At 39.3% G+C, this 18,627-nt stretch overlaps 1 protein-coding gene across 10 annotated transcripts in view; it reads right to left on the bottom strand.

The window, feature by feature from the left end:
• Window positions 1-18,627, bottom strand: part of INPP4B (inositol polyphosphate-4-phosphatase type II B) — a 711,205-nt gene that overhangs the window by 341,109 nt on the left and 351,469 nt on the right. The window lies entirely within an intron of this gene.

Below are 18,627 nucleotides of genomic sequence, written 5' to 3'. Positions count from 1 at the left end.
CTCTAAGTTAAATGGGTATTCTCTATGCAATTATTTTATGGTCATGTGAGGGACTTCTAAACGAACTAGGGGTGGGGGAAGGGGAAGTGGGTGGGGGGTGGGGGTGACTGGGTGGTGGGCACTGAGGTGGGCACTTGACGGGGTGAGCACTGGGTGTTATTCTGTATGTTGACAAATTGAACACCAATAAAAATAAATTTATTAAAAAATAAATCCTGAAAGGTGTATACTTTCTCTTCTAGTTTATTCTGTAAAACAGTAGATAACAATAGGATCTGCTAACTTAAGATGCATCTAATTTAGCAGCAAGAGCAGACAGCATCTTGTCAAGGCATGAGCATGTTTTACCAAGGTGGATATTATTATTATTTCTTCCATTAGAACTACCCGTTAAGCTCATCTCTCCATCCATCCTTATTAGAACATTATTCATGAGCACGTAAGGATAATTTGACATGATACTCCTCTTCCAATATGAGCCAACAAGTTGTACAAGAGTTTCCAACCTCATCATTATCCATAGAGTCTCTTGCTTCTCTGCCTGACAAAGTTTTAATTGGTTAATGATCAGGGTGTATGGTGAAAAGAATAAATAATAATTCTAGAAAGCTAAAGCTCAAGGGGGGTGGGGAATGAAAGTAACAGTAAAATGATGAAAATCAGCATGGGGGAAAGAAAGCTCCTCCAGGAATTTAATACCCTATGCAGACAACCTCAAATAGTTTCAAATTCATTTTAATATTTAGCCTGATATATATGACCAAGAACGAATTAGAAAAAAAAAATCAATGTGGTTTTAAATCAAGTTACCACCTGAATTAAAATGTATAATAAATCTTTAAATGTCTGCTCAATGTTGTTTAAAGAGATAGTGACAATCAAATTCGGTTTGAAATAATGATTTGGTCTCCAATTTCACTAATCCACAGCCGTAGTCTTTGTTGTTTTAACAAAGGAGCTTTGTTATTCAGCTCTGCTTTCTAAAGATCATCTCACAAAAATTAAATCCAGAAAGCATCTTGAATTTTTGGGAAGTATTATAATAAAGTTGCAGATAAATACACATTGGCTTCTCAGGACACAACCAGGAATAAAGGCCTGGGGTAAAGGGCCATTGTGCTATCAATTAGACCAAATCCATCATTTTGAAAATTATATTCTGCATTAAAATAATGTTTTCCATTTTTTTGCAAGTTTTTTTCTGATGAGGACAGACACATATTCATGGAACTGTATTCTATCAAGAACCTATGACAAATTCATTAGCATTAGTGGGGTAACATCTATGAAAGACTGTCATGCATATGGGACTTGGATACAAGGACTTTGTTAACTTCCCTATACTTCTTTACCAAAAACCCAACCCCTAATTTTGATTGGTTACCTTAAAAGTTGAAAAAGAGACCTGAATAAGACAATATGGATAAATCCTTAAATCCTAGCAAAACAACAGCTCAACACACTACAGTGAAAAATAAGTAAAATAAATGTCAACTCTGTGTGTACGTGAGTGTTCACTTTTGGGCAACTGGAAAGGATTGAAGATGCCTACAAACACTAACATGGTGCCATTTTAGGCATATTTCATCATTTAAAACTGAAAACTTCAAATTCACAGAGAATGAAGCCAAATACATAAGACATGGATCATATGACAACCTGTTATGATTCTGTTCATTTTCATTCTACTTTTGTTGCATTTGAGGAAAATTTTCATATTTGACAACTATTAACAAGGTACATTCCTCAGAATGAATCAGTTATATTACCAGAAAAACTCTAGAAGACCACTGCATTTTCTTTTTTTTAAATATATTTTTTTTAATTTTTATTTATTTATGATAGTCACAGAGAGAGAGAGAGAGGCAGAGACACAGGCAGAGGGAGAAGCAGGCTCCATGCACCGGGAGCCCGATGTGGGATTCGATCCCGGGTCTCCAGGATCGCGCCCTGGGCCAAAGGCAGGCGCCAAACCGCTGCACCACCCAGGGATCCCGACCACTGCATTTTCTAGGTGGTAAATACAGCATCTACCTATGATTAAGTACCATAGTTCCCTTTCTGTGTCTATTTAAAAATTTAAAAAAAATAAAATAAAATAAAAAAATAAAAATTTTTTTGTTTGGAGATCATGCACAAGAATAGATTTAAATTTTTACATATAACAAATATATTTTAAAAAGTCAGGTACAGACACTAAACTTAATTCTCAGAGCACAAAGAAGCCACATTAAATATACCTATTGTATATTGATTACATTTTATTTTTTAGAAAGTTTACTGGCTGTCAAAGTAGAGAATGTACTAAAAGGTGGCAACTTATAAAGGAAAACAAGTTGCATAAAGGTCATTTTAATATTCTAGGAAAATGAAATAATAAAGAAGTTCTAGGTCAAAATAGAAACAGATGACTAGAGTAAAGCATCTGGATTCCAAAGAAAATTATTAAATAGGGTAAAGGGCTATTTATTAAATAAAATTACCTAGCCCTAGTAATGGAATTAGATGCAATTTAGAATTGAGATGATGAAAGACAGGAATTTCAGATGAAAACCAGTAAATTATGGACCACTAAACTGTTTGGAGTATAAAGAGGAGGGATTTTAGTCAAGGATGATGAGTTCAGTTCTAACCACATTGTTTTTGGAAAAGAGTTGAACATATGGGTCTAGATTTCAGGAGAGACCTTTAACATCTTAAAAATAAAAATAAATAAATAAATAAATAAATAAATAAATAGTTAGTTAGTTAGTTAGTTAGTTAGTTCTGGGATAATCGGATATTCACATGTAAAAGAATGAAACTTGGGGTGCCTGGATAGCTCAGTCAATGAAGCATCTGACTCTTGGATTTGGCTCAGCTCCTGATCTCATGGCTTGTGAGATCAAGCCCCACAGTGGGCTCCATACTCAGTGGGAGTCTGCTTGGATATTCTTTTCCTCTGCCCCTTCCCCTACTCTCTCTCTCAAATAAATAAATATTTTTAAAAATGAATGAAACATCCATTATTTTACATCACTCACAAAATTTAACTTAAAATGGACTAAAGACTTTAATGTAAAAAACCATGGAACTCCCAAAAGAATATATAGGAATAAAGCTCCTTGACATAGGTCCTGGTAATGGAATTTTGGACATGACACCTAAAGCATAAGCAACAGAAGCAGAAATAAATGAGTGGGACTCCATAAAAGTAAAAAGCCTCTGCACAGCAGAAGAAACCATCAACCAAGTGAAAAGATAGCTTGTGGAATAGGAAAAAAACATTTGTGAACCAAATATCTAATAAGGGTTTAATATCCAAAAATATACAAAAAGCCTATACAATTCAACATCAAAAAATGATAATAACCCAATTTAAAGATGGTCAAAGGATCTGAATAGATATTTCTCCAAAGAAGATATATAAAAGGCCAATAGGTAAATGAAAAGATGCTTAACATCACTAGAGAAATGCAATTTTAAGCCACAATGCAATATCACTTCATATCTGTTATAATATCCATCATCAATTTTAGTATATGTGCTGCTAAAGCAAGCACTAATATCCATCATCAAAGAGACAAGAGCTAACAAGTGATGCCATGTGGAGAAAAGGGAATCCTCATGGGAACTGTTGGTGGGAATGTAAACTGGTACAACCACAAGGGAAAACAGTATGGAGGATCCTCAAATAAATTAAAAAAATAGAATTACCATATGATCCAGGAATTCAACTTTTGGAAATAAATCCAAAGAAAATAAAAACAATAACTGAAAAAGAGAAACTGAAGATTAAGGAGAAAGGAATATGATTGATGGAGCAAGGAAAAATTTAGATGATGTAATCTGCCATAATGAGAGGAAGAGGGAGGTGAAGAGAAAATGAGGCATGATCTGAAAAGTATGGGCAGAAACTTGAGGATATTCTCCCTAAAGACCTCATTTTTTTTCCATTCAAGAAAAAAGCATATTTATGAACTATGGAGTACAAAAGATCTAACTTCAAAAGCACAGTCCATAAAGGAAATATTAATAATTTTGAGTACATTAAAATAAAAATTCTGTAAATAAAAGATACCATAAAAAGTGAGGTAACAAATTACGTACTAGGGAAATGTATCTGTAACACAGACATTTTCAGCTTCGGTTTAAGATACACAAGAATATAAAGACCATTACTCCCAGTATAAATTCAAGAAAAAGCTGAATCTATAAAATCATAACTTTTCCTTAACTAATCTGAGAACAGAAGTCTCAGAGCAGCCAACTAGCCTGAAGTCCAAGAACAGGCAAGTGCCTCCATGGAACAGTTTCCCTCCACAGGAGGAAGAGATGTCAGGCCTCACATAAGCTGGTAATAAAAATTCAGCCAAAATATTTAATAACTTTCTGAAAGTCAAGGATGGTCTACTATGAAAGTACAGAGACACTGAAAGCCATAAACTTAAGGGTAGTCTGCATCCACTAACAGACTCTTCTTCCCTCAACAGATGCTCATGAGAAAGACTGGGAACAAACTGGGATTCTGGTTAAAGCATCCGTTGGGGATTCAGGCCTGTGGAAGGAGAGCAGTCACTGGAGCCACACCACTTAGGTCCTCCTCCCTACAGAACACTTCAGGCTCTGTGGCCGCCAGGGCTCACTGCAACTAAGAGAGGTACAGGAAAGTTCCTGGCATCAGACCATTAGAGATCCTCTGTTCCTCCTTTACCAGGAGAAGGACGGGCCACCGAGAAAGCCTTACCCCAGACCCAGGTAGACAGAGTTTGCCTAAGATCAAGGCTGAAATAGCACAACAGAGAATGTCTCCACCCAACTACCAGTCCCCAAAACAGTAGGAAACTAGTAGCAGCAACCTACCTCTGGGGGAGCGTAAAAGCATGAATAGTAAACCTCTGGTAGGTAAAAAGCTATGAGGCAAAGCCTTACGTGGAGAGTAGGGAACAGTCTCCAGCTACCTGAACCCCACTCTAAGTACAAATGAGTGCTAGAGGACTTTGAAACTGGTGATGTACTGCAGGGAGCTACAGTAACCACAAAACCCAAACCTGGGTCAGTTACTGACCAGGTTGACTTGAATTAAAGGCTTAGTAGAAAGAGAGGAACACCCACTTCCAGGCACAAGTGCTATTTATTTTATACTCTACTCTCCCGCACACCACCCGAAGAAGATGAAGACAAACATGAACATAAAGACAAAGATGAAGATGAAGACAAAGAAAAATAGTCAACAGAAAAAGAGGGAAATAAAAGAAACAATAAGAGAACCAGATTCATATATGGCCCAAATGGTGAAACTATTAGAATATACTCAGGACACTAATAGAAATGGTGACAACTTCCATGACCAGATGGAGATTTTTAGCAGAGATAGAAACTACTGGAAATAATCAAATACAAATCCTAGGAATGTAAAACACAAAACAGAGATTAAAAATGCCTTTGACAATCTCATTAGTACATACGATACCATCAAGGAAATAATCAGTGAATTTGAAGAGAGGCTAATAGAAATTACCCAAACTGAAACACAAAGAAAAAAAGTGAAAATGCATGAAAGCGTTCAAAAGCTGTGATGCAATATCAAGCAAATATATGTGTTAGTTGAATCTCAGAAGAAGGAAAAAGATAGATGTTTGAAGAGATTGTGGCCTAAGATTTTCCAAAAGTATTAAATATCAAAACACCAATCCAAGAAGTTCAGGAAATACTAAAGTAGGAAAACACACATACAAAAAAAAAAAAAAAAAAAAAAGAAAAGAAAAGAAAACACACATACCCCAATAAACAAACAAGCAAATCACAAACCAAAAACTTCTATGTATATCATATTCAAGCTACTGAAAAATGAAGATAAACAGAAAAATTTTAAGGCAATCAAAGAAAAAAAAAAGGCAAGTTACATATAAAGTAACAAAAATAAGAAGATGTTTTGGACTTCTTATTGGTATGTATGTGACATCTTGAAGTTTTGAAAGAAGAAAAACATCAACCCAGAGCTTTATACAGTGTAGAAATAACTTGTAAAAATTAAGAGAGACAAACGTTTTTATCCAGACAAATAAAAACTGACAAGTTCATTATCATCAGACCGGCACTGAAAGAAATACTAAAGGACGCTCTTCAAGTGTGATGTAAAAGAGACATCCTTAGATCTACAAAAGAAAACTAGAATGCTGTGAGTGGGATAAAGGAAAGCAAATGTTAATTTAATCTTTTTCTCACCTGTAGTGACTATAAAAGATAATTGCCTAAGGCAGGGTTTGGCATACTTCTGTTAAAGACAGAGAGTAAATATTTTAGGTTTTTTGGACTATTCAGTTTCTGTCACAACCATCCAACTCTGCTGTGGTAGTAAAAAAGCAACCGTTGACAGCACATAAACAAAGAGTCATGGTCCTATTACAGCATTTTATTTGTAAAAGTAATTAGTATTCAGGATTTGACCTGCAGAGCTTGCTAACTGGCCTAAAGCAAGAAGAGTAACCATGTGCTTACAGCGCATCAGAAGAGAAAAACAGAACATCAAGAAGGAATGATGAGGATGAATGGGGAGTTATTGTTGTAAACAGTCCTTAACACTAAAAGTATAAAAGTAGAGGATACAATTACATCACTAAAATATTTGAAGGTAAGCTAATTAATTAAAAAATTTATGGGGTAGCCCTGGTGGCTCAGCAGTTTAGCGCCACCTTGAGCCCAGGGCCTGATCCTGGAGACTCGGGATCGAGTCCCACATCGAGCTCCCTGCATGGAGCCTGCTTCTCCCTCTGCCTGGGTCTCTGCCTCTCTCTCTCGGTCTCTGTGTCTCTCATGAATAAATAAATAAAATCTTTTTAAAAAATTATGGTAATTTTGGGAGTAATTACTAATAACTTTAAAAAATAAGTATAAATAATAAGCCAATAGTGAAGGTAAAAGAGAATAACAAAAAATACAAAATAAATGTAAAAGCAGAGGTAAAGAACAAAAACAGATGGAATAAGTAGAAGACATGTAGCAAAATGTTGATCAAACCACTATTAATAAACATATTAAATGCAAACCACACACACACACACACACCAATTAAAAGACAGAGAAGATGATCAGCTTGGATAAAAATGACCTGATTATATACTTCATACTATAATTAAATATAATGACATAGATTAAAAGTAAAAGGATTGAAAAAGTTATATCATGGAAACACTAATCAAAAGAAAATTGCAGTGACTATATTAATATCAAATAAAATAGATCTCATATAAAGAATATCACAATTATATAGTGATAAAATAGTCATTCACCAAGAAGATAACAATCCTAAAGGTAAATGCACCTAACAACAGAGCTTCATAATCTATGAAGCAAAAGCTTAAAGAACTGAGAGGAGAAATAGGCAAATCCACAATGATATACCTAAAGACATCAACATTCCTCCCTCAGCAATGGTGGATGAAACAAGCAGACAAAAAAATCAGTGAAGATATAAAATAGTAAAATAACACTACCAACAACTTGACCTAATTGACATTTATCACACAATTCATCCAACAACAACAGAATACACACTTTGTTTCAAAGTATACATGGAATATTTACTAAAATTATATCCTAGGTTGTGAAATAAACTTTAACAAACTAAAATAAAAATGTGTGTGCATGTACTTTTTTAAAGATTTAATTAATTAATTAATTAATTTTTAAAGATTTTATGTGTTTATTCATGAGAGACAGAGAGAGAGAGAGAGAGAGAGAGAGGCAGAGACACAGGCAGAGGGAGAAGCAGGCTCCATGCAGGGAGCTCGATGTGGGACTCGATCCCGGGACCCCAGGATCACACTCTGGGCTGCAGGCGGTGCTAAGCCACGGGGCCACCCAGGGATCCCACGTGTACTTTTAAATCAGAAGAAATCACTATGCTACATATCAAAATGTGCTTAAAGGAAAATTTATAGTATTAAATGCTTATATTGGAAAAGAAGTTCCCAAATCAATGCTACAAGCTGAAAGGCAACTCTACTTCTAAGGGTATGGTGTAGAAAACCTCTAGAAGGTGCATAGCAAACGACAACTAAAGGAACATTCATAATAAATCAACTTCTACACAAAATATTGCAACAGGATACATGTCCATCAATAAGAAAATGGGCAAATATATTGTAGCCTATTCATTTTACACAAAATGGATCTTCATTTCAAAATATATCAACATTGATTAACTTCACGAAGTATAAAGAAAAGAGAAAGAGGAAGGAGGGACAGGAAGACCAAGGGACGGTGGGACTTACAGAAAATCTTAAAACATGTAAAACGTTACCCGGGTTCTATGCTGTGTAGGGGCACATACAACACATGAAAAACACTAAAAGCAGAGCCATTGTGGAGTTCGGGAGGACAAGTGTGAGGGACGAGATCAGGAAGGGAACAAAGGCATTTCAAGTGTATTGGGAAAGTTTTATTTATTAACTGAGTAATAGGTACAGAGCGTCGTCTATATTTTTCTTTATACCTTAGATATGCCCTAAGTACTCATTCTACATTTAATTAACTAAAAAAGGCAAAGCTGTGTGTTGAGAGGAAATGAGAAGGAGGCTGGGTGGGAGGTTGGTGAAGACAGGTGGAGTCTCGGGCTGGTCTTTAAAAAAGTACCAGATGAGGGAACACGCGGAAGCCGTTGTTCGGGTCCATGCAGCGGGGCCTGGAGGCCACAGGTCTGCAGAGGTCTCGGCCTGACCAGCTGCGTGGCTTTCCCCAGCAGCGCGCAGCCGTCTCGTGAAGAAGGGCAGCTGAGTTGGTGGTGAGGCGGTCTTGCCTGCTGACGCAGGGAGGAAAGAGTAAAAGCAAGAATACAGTAATAGGAATATGACCAAACAGCTTTTAGGTTGGGCTGGAAGTGCTTAAAGGGAAAGATGTAACACGCTGGAAGATGAGAACATAGTTCAGTTTGAAGTGACGAGAAGTCCAGGGGACTGCCACTGGCATAACTGAATGGCTGAAATGGTGGTACTGCTGGTCACCAGGGACAGCAAGAAAAAAAAATTGTGCATGAAGAAGAGAAATTGAAATCTCCCAGGAGGACAGCAGGCGGGACCTAGGAGCCAATGGAAGACTGTGTCTAATAGAAGAATCTGGAAGAAAGCAGGAATCTGGACAATGACCGCGATACATAGGGGTAGAGGTGTGGCACGGCCAGATATCAGCAATGTGCAATGAGGTCCTAGCAGCTGAAGGGGCCTACTTGGAGGACAGCAGGCCTGCCCCCAGGATCTGTAGCGTAGGGCCGGTCCAGGTCAGGGTAGGCAGTGGGAAGCAGAAAACCCCAGAACGCCAGGTTTCCACGAAGAAAGAGAGACAAAGGACATGTTTTCTGAAGAGGTAGAAGGTGAAAGAAATTGCTTTTCACGGGAGCAGAGGCCCCCATGGATGTCATGTGACATTCTAGAAGTGAGAAGATCCGGGGAAGATGGAATCATGACCAAGCCTACGGCGAAATGAGGGTGACCCGACGGGCGGGGGTACAGGATCGGACGTGGCTGTGGTTTCGGGGGCATCCAGGATGACGGAGACACAAGGCGTCGCCAGGTGCTAAGCGTACCTCTGGTTAACGACGCCCTAAGGTCCGGGCAGGGAGTACTGGAAGCTTCCTGACACCATGTACCTGTGACTTTTGTTTAGGTTCCCAAACAATGCTTTGATATAAAACGTGGAATACATGATTATTTCTACCCATTTCAAAAATAAATGGACTAGCAAGTCTCCATTGCGGCGATGGTACAGTGTGACAGGGGCTAACCTACTGCACTTGCTCGCCTCCCCGTCGCGGCCCCCAAATTTCTAAAGCCAAGACGCTTTGAGAAATCGGGTAGGAAGCACAATGCCGAGTCACTTCACAACCCACTAGACGCCGATGGAGTGTGGACACACGGCGCTCGCGAGGACCAAGCAAACGCAGTACAATATGGCAGGAGGACGTAAAACCAGAAATGTGACCCGGGCGGTGGGTGACCTGTACCTTCGGGGACTCTTTCCTCATGGGTGCGGGTGCTTCGGAGCCACTACCGCTGTAGGGTACTGGTGTTCCGAGTGCTGCAGCCAGGGCCCTGTTCCCTGTAACGGGCGTTATCCTAATTTATATCGTTTGGATGTAATAGAAGAATTAAAGAAATGGTTTCAGGAGAAAGGTTCCTTTTGAGGAAATAGAAAATGGCATAAATTGGCAAATTTTATATTATACCCGGCAAAAAAAAAAAAAAAAAAACAATCAGGCATATGTTCCAGGTCAAGGCCTTCCTTGTTCGCCACGAGGCGCGTGACCGCCGGGCAGGACAACGACTCCGCATTCGGGGCCACCTGCTGCCCAGGGAAACCGGCCGTGTCGGGGGACAACCGAATGGCCAACCGTCAGCCCGTGTTGCCCCCAGCGCGACCTTCAAGGTGAGGCCGCCGTGGGACAAGGAGGATGAGGGCGGGAGCCGTGGGGCCCGGGCTGACCCGGAGCCCACCTTCGGGGCCTGCTGTTGAAGGAGCGGGCAACGTCCTCCTCGCCCTCAGCGCCACCGCGTCCCCCGCAGGCCTGCTGGAAACCCACGACCGTGAGCCGGTTGTCTTCCTGGGGCCCCGGGCAGCCACCTGCCCTCTACTCACCTATGGCCTGGCCGCCTGTGGGCCGCTTCCCACCGACCGTCCTCACTGCCGCCCCCGGCACCTGTGCTCGCTCGGCCTCGGCCCGGCCGCCTGGTTCCTGGCAAGGCCCCGCCGAGGCGCCCCGCTGCTCCCCGGCCCAGAGCCGGGCCCTGGCCGCACCTCGGAGGGCAGGTGACGGGAGGCCGGGCCAGCGTGCCGGGGTCCTCACAGGTGGTGGCCTCTGGGGTCCAGCAGTGGCCCGATACGCCGGGAGCGGGGCCTTGAGAAAACACAAGGTTCCAACCACAGGGATACGCGGCGACACGGGGAGGGAAAGGGCTTGGCAGAAAACAAGTGACCGGCCCCGTACTCGCCTTCCCTTCCGGACGGACCACGCCGGGGCTCCGCTCATGCCGCGTCGGAGCCTCTGCCGCTGCTGTGGAGGCGATGCCCGGCGGGACCAGCAGCCCAGCTGCCTCCGTGCTCCGGGCCCTTCCCGAGCGCAGCTTTCGGGCGTGCTCTGGGTTATCGCCTTCTGTGCATCACGTTAATCTTCAGAACAGATTTAAGGTAGAACTCCAGCCTCATGGGGGCTGGGGGGGAGGGGGGGTGGAGGTTAAAAAAGCAATTTGTTCCACTTAGTAATTGGAGAAAAAAGAAAGTGAATTTGAGCTCCTAATTCTAAAGTCCTCTCTCTGTTCTATCTGGAGTCGCCTTTCAGTTTTAACCTACGAAAATCCTCCGACTTTTATCATCATTTTAAAAAGATACAGGGCAGCCCCGGTGGCCCAGCGGTTTAGGGCCGTCCTCGGCCCAGGGCGTGACCCCAAGTCCTGGGATCAAGTCCCACATCGGGCTCCCTGCATGGAGCCTGCTTCTCCCTCTGCCTGTGTCTCTGCCTCTCTCTCTATGTCTCACGAATAAATAAATAAAATCTTAAAAAAATAAAATAAAAAAATAAAAAGATACTAGGGCAGATATAGAGAGAAAGGAGGAAGGTCTAGGAGACATATATTTTATTTATATTATTTTCTTTCCTACAGATAGAAATCTATAGAAAACGTTTATCAATCTAGGGTTCAATGACCAAATTCCAGAATCCCCAGGAAAGAACAAAACAAAGCAACGCAAAACGGAACATTGCATTAGATATTTTTACACTTCTACGTAAACCATGCTCTCTCGGTGAGACACTCATCTCTATAACTTTTACTTGGTCCTGACAGGGATATGCTTTCAGTAGACAAGCCACCATGAAAAAAAAAATCAAGAATAAAAATGCTTAAAAAATAATTTTATTATAAAAAAAAAGAATAAAAATGTTAAATAATCAAAGTTTCAGAATACACTCTGATGATCTGAACATATCCCATTGCCCAGATCCACCATTCTGGTCAAGTAACAAAGGGGTAATGTTTTCTTCCTTTGCTTCATTGAATCACCGGGCTCCCTTTTGGAGATTGCAACCTCAGTCGAGAAATCGCCTTGAGTCACAATGACTATGAAATGAAATCTCGTCGAAACTAGCAACATCTTGAAGTTCCAAAGGACAGAACGCAAAGCAGCGATGCAGGGAGCTCAGCGCAGCAGGTAGACGGACTGTTCCTTTGCTTCGTTGAAAATCAGAGGTCAGTCTGTTGCTCCTTTGCTTCAAATTAGGGTAAGAACAATGTTGGTCCCCGCCCGCCCCCCGCAACCGCCCGTATTCAAAGTAAAAGCAAAAAGCTCAATCAGCTCCTGCGATAGGGCTCCTTGAGCTCAGCAAACTCAAAACCAAGCCAGATCTGCAACATGATTCCCGTAGATTTCTAACGATGACCCGCTGTCCCAACAGGAAGCCCTCGGACGCCCTGGGAGCGCAATCGGCCATCTGATTTGTTAGGCTTTGCTCTGTGTCCATCATGAAAAATGAGAGCATCCCGAAGAATTCATCACCAAGTGAAGACACGCAGACACGCTTGCTTTGAACCCCATCATCCCTTAGCAACAGGTTGGTCACAGACGCCTCACCATCATCGCTCTTCAAAACGTTATAAGAAAGTGTTTGAACAGAAACCGGTGGTTGTCTCGTGGAGGGACGGGAGCACCCAGGCCTAGAAACGAGGCAGCAGAGCACCCTGGGCCCGGCTGGCTCGTGGCCACGCCGGGGACTAGAGGGAAGAGCTTCTGCTCTACCGTGAGCTTCCCACGTCTCTCCAGCGTGTGTCGCTCCGGGCGCTATACAAAGAAAAGGAGCTTTCACCGGATATTCCAGAAAAGACAGAAATCTCACGGAAACTTTTTTTTTTCCTATAAATACTTCATGTGACACACTGGATGTTGCTTTCTTACCAAAAACTTGTAAAACCTGGTCGCCAGCCCCAAAAAACACTTAAAAAAAATTGCTACCACCCAGCAAAGGTTGAAAGAAATAACACGAGAGGGTTGCACAGCAGTTCACTAGATGCTCGGGGACGTTCACTGTCCTTCCCCGTGATCCGGAAAAGTAAAGGATGGGACTTGCTTGTCTGCATTTAAGATGACGGGTTTCTCCCTCCGATACCTTTATTCAGCAAACTGCATGTTCCAGATACAGTGACGGCTGGAAGCCCATTTCAAGCCCATCTTAAGAAGCACGAATGTACAGAAAGAATTTTAATTTGGCCGGAGGTTGATTCCTTTTCTCACATGTGCTAATAAAGAAGAGGACTCCGAGGAAGCGCCACGTCAGCAGAGCAAGCGGCCCGGACCCCCGTGACCACCGTCGCACGCAAACGCCCAAGGCCAGCTCAGCACCACAGGCTCAGGCAAAACTAAAACCAAAACTTTGATTGTGTCTGTGGGACATTCCTAATGTAGACATCAGAAGTTATTAATTCACAGAACTGGCTGAATTCCTTATGATGATACATTTCAGGTTCCAATTAGTATTGACTACATTATCTAGAGTTTCTGATGATTGATTGCTTATTTTCTTTTGAAATTTGAAATTTCAAAGTAAGACAGATAATGAATTTAATTAGAATTTTATCTTCTGCTTTTTATTGTAACAGGCAAGAATAAATGTATATATGTAATTATTATAATTTCACTTTAGCTCTCCAGGGAGGTTCAGAGAGTGCCTGAGGTCATCTGCAAAGAACACAGTGCGGCCTAACCAGGCTTTCTCGTCCATACCACCTACTGTGTACGGATAATGAGTCTCAAGTCTTTCACTGTGCGCAGCCCCTTACTCTCCAATGTGTACAAAATCACACACTCTACCTGAAAACTTTGACTCAACAAGAATGCACTGCGATGAAAGTAAGAGCAAACCACATGTAATGAAAAAAAGAAAGAAAAGAGAGAATTCAGTCACTGAACTTGAACTGGACAGAAGATCTATGATCTAGGAAACAGCTGAGGTTGAGCAGTGAGGTTCAAGCCATTATTCCACCTGCAAATCCATCTCGCATTTCTCTGGTGCATCTCATGGAGCTAAAGAAAATCCTGGATCGGTTTGACAAATGCCCTTTGTTATGTGGGTTAATCTTTTGTGATCCGCTGCAGTACATTGAGGCTCGCCACTCAGATGATGTGATATTCAAGCTCAAATCTTACGTGAGAACGCGTCATTAACTTATGTCTGATACTGAATCAAACAGGTATAGACTTTTCTTCTTCCTGTCCCATCTTCCCAATCTCAGGCTGAAGCCCTTCAACTTCTAGGATTGCTTTGATCCCACGTGTAAGAATTAAGGAATGGAAATATCATAATTACGAATTCATATGACATGCATTTACTGAGCATCTACTATATGGGATGTTGTCTGTAAACAGAAAATTCCCTTTTATATTCCGTCCTTGGCAAAGTACTAATTTCAGTCTTTGAATAGAGTGACCAACATAACACCCACCTCCACACCTTTTTCTCCCTCCTGCTTCTGACCCCTGACCCATTTCCAAACCTCCCCACACACACGCTTTTAGCACTTAACATTTCCTGACTCTTTTCCCTTTAGTAAAATACTCTGACACTCTTCATCTTTTATCCTTTGTCTGAAAGTTGATGAAGGTGTCTTTGTTTGACTATTTCTTGTGATTTTTCTGTGGCCTTCTTTCTATAATTTGACTACGTGTTAGTCTGGTATGTACACCCGAATCGCTTTCACATGGCACTTACTGTTACCGTAATTTGTCATGAGAGAGGTCGTATAGCAATATGGTTAGGAAGCCTATTATGGGGGCACCTGGGTAGCTCTGTCAATTAAGAATCCTAATCAAGATTTTAGCTTAAGTCAGGATCTCAGGGTCCTGGGATGGAGCCCTGAGTCTAGCTCCACACTCAGGGGGTCATTGCTTAGATTCTCTCTCTCCCTCTTCTTCTGCCCATCTCCCCACTCATGCTTTCTCTCTCTCTCAAATAAATATCTAAGAGAGAGAGAGAGAGAAAGAAAGAAAGAAGAAAGAAAGAAAGAAAGAAAGAAAGAAAGAAAGAAAGAAAGAAAGAAAAAGAAAGAGGAAAGAAAGAAAGAAAGAAAGAAAGAAAGAAAGAAAGAAAGAAAGAAAGAAAAAGAAAGAAAGAGGAAAGAAAGAAAGAAAGAAAGAAAGAAAGAAAGAAAGAAAGAGAAAGAGGAAAGAAAGAAAGAAAGAAAGAAAGAAAGAAAGAAAGAAAGAAAAGAAAAAGAAAGAAAGAAAGAAAGAAAGCAAGCAAGCAAGCCAGCCTATTATGGATCCAGACTGCTGATGCTCTGCCAATTTGGGGCCTTAGCTATACTCCCCTTAGCCATACTATCCCTTAGTTTCCTCACTATAAATTGGTAATACTTGCCCAATTAATTGTAGAGAATACTAAATAAATTGATATTTGCAAAGTTTTTAGGCATTCCATTTCTAGTAAAGATTAATACAACAAAACACTCTATCTCCACTGATTAGAAGTAAACACAAAAAGCAAGCTACCCGAGGATTTTAAAAAATAAATAAAAACGGGAAAATTGTGAGAAGGAGCTACAACATAGAGAAGTAAACCACATGAGGGTGAATTTTTCACTTTTCCCATTTTCCTTGTGCTTTTGACCTGAAGGCAACCTCATTTCTTTGCACAGGCCATAAGGCTGGGACAGTTTTTTTTTTTTTACTGAGATCATATAAGTATGTATTCAGAACATAATGATATTAGGCTAAAATCCAATAACAGAAAAATATCTGGAAAATTTAAATGTTTGAGAATTAGGCAACATACTTCTATTTAACCACTGGTCCAAAGAGAAAGTCACAAAAGTAATCAGAAAATAATTTGAATTTTGAAAATAAAAAATATATGAAAATTTATGATATGCAACTGAAGTGGTACTGATAGAAATTTAGAATGCTAATATCAGGGACGCCTGGATGGCTCAGCAGTTGAGTGTCTGCCTTTGGCTCAGGTCCTGATCCCAGGATCTGGGATCGAGTCCCACATTGAGCTTCCTGCATGGGGACTGCTTCTCCCTCTGCCTCTGCCTCTCTCTCTCTCTCTCTCTGTCTCTAATAAATAAATAAATAAATAAATAAATAAATAAATAAATAAATAAAATCTTAAAAAAAATAGAATGCTAATATCAGGAAAGTCTTAAGCCTGTGATCTAATGTGTTTTGGGAAACTAGAAAGAATACATTAAACTTAAAGAATTAGAAGGAAGAGAATAATAAAAACAAAAGCAGAAATCAATATGAGTAAAAATTAAAACAACTGAGAAAACCAATGACACCAAAATCTGTTTCTTTGAAAAGATAAATAAAATTGATAAACTCTAGCTAGATAGACCACGATAAAATGGAGCTATGAATTACAATATTGGAATGGGAAAAAAAGACATTATTATGGATCACTGACCTTAAAATGATAATAAAGAACTATTCTGAACAATATGAAGATTTTAAAAAGTAACAGATGATATTGAATAATTTCTTGAATAAAAACTATTTACCCAAGAAGAAATAGATAACCTGAATAGTCCTATACCTATTAGAGAAGTTGAATTCATATTAAAATACTAAAAATAAAACTCCAGGCTATACGGTCTTCATGGTGAATTGTACTATAAATTGGAAGAATAATAACAAATTACATTCAAACTTTCAAATCTAATCTCAAACTCTTTGAGAAAACAGAAAATGAATACCTCCCAATTCGTTTTATGAGCTCCACATTATCCTGATACAAAACCAAAGACAGTATAAGAAAAGAAAAATATGTACCTATATCTCTCATATACTTACATTAAAAAATTATCAACAAAACCTTGGCTCTAACAAATACAATCAATAGTATATAAAAAGGGTCTGTTCCAGGATAAACCAGCATCCAGAGTGTTTTTTCCAGGAATGCAAAACTACTTTAACATATATCAAAATATCTATTAATGCAATTCACTATATCAAAAGACTAAAAAAGCAAAACATTCCAAAGATGAAGAAAAAAAGTACTTGAGGAAATTCAATATGCATAAAATAAGACTCTCATCCATATAATTAAGAAAACTCTCAGCAATTTATAAATAAAGGAGAAGTACTTTACCTCAATAATGGGCATCTACAAAAATCCTACAGCTATCATGATAACTGAATTATAAAGACTCAGTACTTTACTGTTAAGATGAGGAATAAGGTAAGACTTCCACTCTCTCTCTTTTTTAAGACTTTTGCTTTTATCTGCCTCTTCAATTTCATACTGGTTGTCTTAGTACAGTGATTCAAGGAAAAGAATTATAAGACATACAGCTTGAAAATGAATAACTAATGCTGTCTCTATTTGCAGCCAACATGAGTGTCTATGTAGAAAATAGTCAAAAATATCTACAGAAAAGCTAGGAATAAGTCTATCAAAGTTGCACAATATCAGGTCTAAATACAAAAATCAAGTGCTTATAAACTACAATGAAAATGGGAAAATTGGGCAGCCTGGGTAGCTCAATGATTTAGCACCGCCTTCAGCCCAGGACGTGACCCCGGGGTCCCAGGATCGAGTCCCGCATTGGGCTCCCTGCATGGAGCCTGCTTCTCCCTGTGCCTGTGTCTCTGCCTCTCTCTGTCTCTGTGTCTCTCATGAATAAATAAATAAAAATATTAAAAAAAAAAAGAAAATGAAGTTTAAAAAAATATCATTTACTATAGTATCAAAAAACAACAATTTTAGGGACAAATTAAACAAAATATGTATAGGATCTGTATGTTATAATCTATAAAACACTGATGAAAGAGACAATATAAAATGAAATTGTATTTATATGCTATTTGTTTTAATTATTTATTATTATATTTATCTATTTATTTATTGAAGATATTTAAAATGTTCATGAATGGAAAAATTTATTATTGTTAAGATATAAGTTCTCCCTAACAGATATTTAGCCCTGTAGATCCTTAGGAAGATAAATAAAAATCATAATGGGTTATTATTATATATGTATTAGCATGGCTATAATTAAATATTTTTTAAGTTGGCAATGCCAATCTTTGACAAGTATGTGAACCAATGGGGATTCTTATACATTGATTATAGGAAGGCAAAATAGTATGTCTACTTAGAAAAAAAAAAATCTATCAGCTTCTTAAAAAGTTAACCATACACCTACCATATCATCCAGCAATCTTGCTCCTATTTATTTCCCCAAGAGAAATGGAATTTATGGCCACACAAAAACCTATATTTAATTTTTTTAACTAAAAATTAAAAATTTCTTTGATTTTTCTAAAAATTTTCTAAAAACCTAAAATTTCTTCAAATGATGAATTGGTAAATCACCTTAAGTACAACCATAAGATGGAATATTACTCAGTAATAAAAAGCAATATATCATTGATACCCACAAAACTTCAATGACTCTTAAGCACATTATAGTAAGGGAAAGAAGCCAGATTCAAAGGACTACAGAGTGTATAATTCAATTTCTATGGCATTCTGAAAAATGTAAATTATGGAAACAGAACACAGATGGGTGATTTCTCATGGTTGGCGATGGGCAGAAGAGGCTGACCATAAAGGGGCAGGAGGCTGAAGATGTTCAGGTGAATGTTCTGTATCTTAATACAGTG

This window comes from Canis aureus, chromosome 20 (assembly GCF_053574225.1).
Source record: "Canis aureus isolate CA01 chromosome 20, VMU_Caureus_v.1.0, whole genome shotgun sequence".
Taxonomy (NCBI): Eukaryota; Metazoa; Chordata; class Mammalia; order Carnivora; family Canidae; genus Canis; species Canis aureus.
The sequence above is the reverse complement of the archived record's forward strand: the minus strand, read 5'-3'. Positions and strand labels throughout refer to the sequence as shown.